Genomic DNA, 6000 nt, shown 5'->3' on the forward strand with positions numbered 1-6000 from the left:
AAAGAATCCTGCTGTTGAGGGGTCAGATTACTTGGAGTACAGCAGAATCGGAAGGATAGAGAGAAAAAAGCTCCACCGAAGAAATGGCATTTGAACAAGACCTTGAGGGAAATGGGGAAGGACACTCCCTGGGGACAGGAAAGAACACACACAAAGATGAAGAAGGAGACGGGAGGCGTTTATGGGGCTCGCCAAGAGTCATGGCTTGAGCAAAATGTAATAAATATAACAGGATGAATGACGATGAGAAGTAAAAAATGATGTTAATAAGTTGGTTGGGGTCAGATGGTGAATGTAAAAGAACTCCAGGTCCTTCTGTGGCAATAACCAAAACCACAGCCATTTGAGTGTCTGCTGAGTGCCAGGTTCCACCATAGCCACTGAGGTTACCACGTCGCCTCCGACACAGGACTCAGCATCCCCTCTAGGAACTCACAGTCTACTGCCTACCCACCAGTCTCCTGAGAAACACACATTATAAAGGAAGGGTGATTTACCCTGTGACTTAATAAAGTGACTCAAAAGCCAGAACCACAGGGGCGGAGGTGGCAGGGGCAGGAGAGCAAGTAGAACGCCGCCGCAGAAGGAAGAGAATTTGTTTTGTTTTTACCTTCCGACTTCCTTCACCCCTTTCCCCCACTCCCGACCTCTGGCAAACACCAATCTTTTCTCTCTTTCCATGAGTTCACCTTTTTTAGATTCCACATAAAAGTGAGAACATACAGTATTTGTCTTTCTCTGACTTATTTCACTTAGCCTAATACCCTCAAGAACCATCACCCATATTTTTGCAAATGACAATTTCCCGTTTGTCTAGGCTAAGTTATATTTCATTAAGTGTATATGTAGCACGTTTTCCTCACCCACGTGTCTGTTAGTGCACAGTCAGACCGTGTCCACGCCTTGGCCATGGCAGATAACACCGCAGTGAACATGGGGGCACGGATCACTTTCTGACATGGTGGTTTCATTTCTTTCCGGTGTATACCCAGAAGTGGGATTGGTGGATCACGAGTAGTCCTTTTTTTCGTTTTTTGAGAAACCTCCATGCTGTTTTCCAGCACAGTGTGGCCACACCATGGCTGCGCCAGTGTCCACGCCCACCAGCGGTGCACACGTGGCCCTCTTCTCCACGTCCTCGCTGATGCCTGTTCCCACTTCTCTTTGCAGCCACAGCTGGGGTCCTGGGTGTGAGGCGATACCTCGCTGCAGCTTTGATGTGCACTTTTTCCTTGATGATGAGCCATGCGGAGCACCTTTTCATGTACCTGCTAGTTGTCTGGGTATCTTCTTCGGGAAAATGTGGCATTCAGGTCCTTCGCCTATTTTTAAATTGGATTCTCATTATTATTTTTCTATTGAGTTGCATGAGTTCCTTATATATTTTAGATATCAACCCTCTATGAGATATGTTTGCAAATCGTGTCTCCCACCCTGTGGGTTGCCTTTTCATGTTGCTGGTCATGTGTCTTGTTGCACAGAAGCTTTTTCGTTTGATCCAGTTCCCCTTGCTTGTTTTTGCTTTTGTTGTTTTGGGCTTTAGGTGTCATAGCCAAAAAAATCATTGCCGAGGCCAATGTTAAGAAGGTTTTTTTTCCCATGTTTTCTTCTAAGAGTTTTATGACTCCATGTCTTACGGGTAAGTCTTTAATCTACTCTGAGTTAATTTTCTTGAGTGATGTAAGATAGGAGTCCAGTTTCTTTTGCGTGTGACTACTCAACTTCCTCAGCACCATTTATTGAAGAGACTCTTTTCTTTATTGAATCTTCTTAACTCCCTTGCAAAATATTGGTTAACCATGGGAGGAGGTGAATTTGAACTAGGCTTTGGAGAGTGCAATAACCTGAGGTTTGAGAATGGAAGGGATGTGTGAGCAGGAAAAGAGGTGCTGCTGTGGCCAAGTCAAGTGTACTTGGATCAGTGGAATATCCGTGAATATTTAACAACCAGCAGGAGCTGATGAAACGTCCTGGTTTGTATCAATAGAAGGTTTCTACTGTAAATGCTCCTATGATAGCCAAGTTCAAACTACCAATGCAAAGTCAACCAGCTTGCAAAATCGTTGGCAAATTATCAACTGGCTCTTAACCAGCACATCACTGCCTGATCTGAACATGTTGAATTTGAGATGACTGTCAGACATCTAGGTGACTAGAAAGAATCACAGGTGTGTTGTTCCCAGTGTAAGCTGAAACAAAGCAGAGGTTTTGGAAGCCCCGAAAGTCTGCCTTATTTGGGCAGAATGGTACTGCAAGGTTAAACTCCAAGCCCCTACACAACTAAGCATTTCTGCTATAAATCTCTTTGAGGCTTAAACAGTATGTACCACTTTACCAGCTTAAAGTGGTCAAATAAAAGAAGAGTATTTTGGGTGATATTCAAATTAAAAGCTAACTTCAGATTAGCATGATGAGCAATATGCTCTTGGAACTACCTTTTCCAAACGGCTTTAAGTAAACTCCAAGGCCTTTGACACTGAGTATTTCCCACAATCTTTTACTGCCATCTGCTGGTGAAGAGATGCAGCATTTGAGGACAAACTAGAGAGAGTTTGTTGGATTGGATTTCCAATCCAACTCTAAGTAGCTGTGCTCTTTGTTTTCTGCTGTCACTGCAGTTATTAACGCAAAGCCATGAAAATATACCCAACTAATTTTTGTCACAGGTCTAATAGTGATGCGATAGAGGAAGGCTAGGGAAGGATAGCCTTTTCAACATGTGGTGTTGTAGCAACTGGATATTCATAGACAGAGATATGAACCCTGCCCTAAACCTCACATTTTATGCAAAAACTAATTCAAATTTGTGGATCATAAATTTAAATGAGGGGACTTCCGCCAAGATGGAGGCATAGGTGGAGATACCGTGCTTTCTCACACAACCAAGTTTAGAGACAACAAAATATTAGCAACAGAAAACATAGTCAGAACACAGAAAATTGAAATTTTTGGAAGTCTGATAACAACAAATTCTTCAGCCTGACTGGTAAGAGGGGTGAAGCCAGCAGCTGGTGGAGCGGGGTTGCACAGGAAAACTCGGTCAGACGGACTCAGGGCGTGGATCCCAGGCGTGGGGTTGCAACGAGCGGACCCAGTGAGTGACCCAGTGAGCGACCCAGTGAAAGCGCAGGACAGCAGGTTGACTGTGGTCCCACATTCGTGTGCAGATAGACCAGTGAGGGAGTGGGCAGTGAGACGGGACCGAGCAGGCCCCAGTGGCAGGAGGCAGCAGAGGGAGCCACCATTTCCCTGCTCTGACCCTGCCCCCACATACAGCGTCACAACCCAGCGACCTGAACAGCCCCGCCCTGGTGAACGCCTAAGGCTCCGCTCCTCATACTTAACGGGCATGAACAGACCAAAAATGGCTCAAGAAGATCTCAAAGCCCCAGAGCCCATAACTCTAAGAGACAAAGAAATAGCAAAACTTTCAGATGCACAGTTCAAAACACTGGTCATCAGGATGCTCACAGAACTGGTTGATTTTAGTCACAAATTAGAGGAACATATGAAGGCTAAACTAATTGAAATGAAGGGAATTGCACAGGAAACCAATAGTGATGGAAAGGGAACTGGGACTCAAATCAAGGGAGTGAACCAGAAGGAAGAAAAAAATGACCAAACAGGAAAATATGAAGAAACAAGAATTCAAAAAAAATGGGGAGAGACTTAGGATCCTCCAGGACATCTTTAAATGCTCCAACATCTGAATTATAGGGGTACCAGAAGGGGAAGAGGAACAGCAACAAGTGGAACACTTATTTGAACAAATAATAAAGGAGAATTTCCCCAATCTGGCAAAGGAAATAGACTTCCAGGAAATTCAGGAAGCTCAGAGAGTCCCAAAGAAGTTGGACCCAAGAAGGAACACACCAAAGCACATCATCATTACATTAGCCAAGATTAAAATGAAGGAGAGAATCCTAGAAGCAGCAAGAGATAAGGGGACAGTCACCTACAAAGGAGTTCCCATCAGACTGTCAGTGGATTTCTCCAAAGAGACCTTACAGGCAAGAAGGGACTGGAAAGAGGTATTCCAAGTCATGAAATCCAAAGACCTACATCCAAGATCACTCTATCCAGCAAAACTTTCATTTAGAATGGAAGGACAGATAAAGTGCTTCTCAGATAAGATCAAATTCAAGGAGTTCATCATCGCCAAGCCCTTATTATATGAAATGTTAAAGGGACTTATCTAATAAAAAGAAGATAAAAAATATGAACAGTGAAAGGACAGCAAACTCACAGTTATTAACAACCACACCTAAAACAAAAGCAAACTAAAGGACAGCTAGATCAGGAGTGGAAACATAGAAATGAAGATCTCAAGGAGGGTTAGCATAGACAGTAGGTAGATAATAGATAGGGGGAGGGCAAGAATAGTATGGGAAATATAGAATCTAAAGAACTTGAGACACGTGGTCATAAACTAAAGGGGGGAAGGTGGGGTGGGGGGTGCAGGTGGAGGGGAATGAAGGGGGGAATAGAACAACTGTAATGGCATAATTGATAAAATAAAAATTAAAAAAATAAAAATAAGTAAATTTAAATGAAATTTTAACTATTAAACTTTTAGAAGAAAGTATGAAAGAAAATATTCAGGACCTAAGGCTTGGTGAGCAGTTCTTAAACTTGACACCAAAAGTATAAATTGTAAAAGAAAGAAATGAATAAATTAGACTTCATCAAATTAAAACATTTGTTCTATAATGAGACCCCGCTGAGAATATAACCACAAGCTACAGACTACGAGAAAATATTTGAAAATGATGTATCTGATAAAGAACTCATACCTACAATGTATAAAGAATTCTCAAAATGTAATAGTTTAAAAACACTGTTTAATTAGAAAATAGGCAAAAGACACAAAAAGACGTTTCACCAAAGAGGATGTAGATGGTACATAAGTCCCTGCGAACACACTGGACATCACTGTGATACAGGGAAATGCACTGGGATCTTCTGAGGCATCACACACCTGTAAAACAACAGAAGCGGTGTGCCCTGACAACCGGAAGGCTGGCAAAAATGAAGAATAACTGTATCTTTTCTACATTATGGATAATGATGTAAAATGACACAGCCACTCTGGAAAGTAGTGTGGCAGTCTCTCAAAAAACAAGCAAACTAAACATACACATACTATACAATCCAGCAATCACACTCCCGGGCATTTGTCCCAGAGAAATGTAAGCTTCTGTCCGCACCGAACCTGCACATGCTTGTTAATAGCAGTTTTATATGTAAGAGGTAAAAACTGGAAATTAACAAAAATTTCCAATAATAGGTGAATGTTTAAACAAAAACCATGCACATCTATAACAAGAATACTCCTCAGCAATTTTTAAAAAAAGGATGAGTGATATATGCAACAGTTGGGAAGGATCTCAAGGGTACTGTACTATGAAAAAAAAAGCCAATGATCAACAACGCACATACTGTGTGATTCCATCTATATAACATCCTTGAAATGATAGTCTACCTAAGTGTAATTCCTGCAGTTGACTTACAAGGTTTTCACATCTATGTGTCTCTATTATCTGTCATCTCCAGAGGCCAATGTCCTCTTTCAACAAATGAACAGCTGTCAGGGGTTGGGGATGGTGCAGAGAGGAGGTGGATCTGACTACCCAGCGGTAGACTGGGAGGTCTCTGTGGTGATGATAAACTTTTTTTAACACCATTGTCAATTTCCCGACCTGAAGATGCAATCCCTAGGAAAATGGGGTGAAGACTATCTAGGACCATGTGTCCCATCTCTGCACCTTCCTGTGAATCTGTAATTATTTCAAAATAAAGAGCTGTTTTTAAAAATCCCACTAGAAAAAAAGAAAGCTCTTTGACAATACATGTGTGTGCCCATGTGTGATCAACTCAGCTCTGCTTAGTGAACTCTAAGGGCAGGAACCCAGTTTGCTGGTTAGCGGCAGCAGAACCTCTTTGCTGCCCCCTGGATGCCTCAGTGCTGATATGCTCTACCTGGGTGAGTTCTCTCACACT

The sequence above is a fragment of the Artibeus jamaicensis genome, unplaced genomic scaffold, assembly GCF_021234435.1.
Source record: "Artibeus jamaicensis isolate MK-2021 breed Jamaican fruit bat unplaced genomic scaffold, CSHL_Jam_final contig_387, whole genome shotgun sequence".
Taxonomy (NCBI): Eukaryota; Metazoa; Chordata; class Mammalia; order Chiroptera; family Phyllostomidae; genus Artibeus; species Artibeus jamaicensis.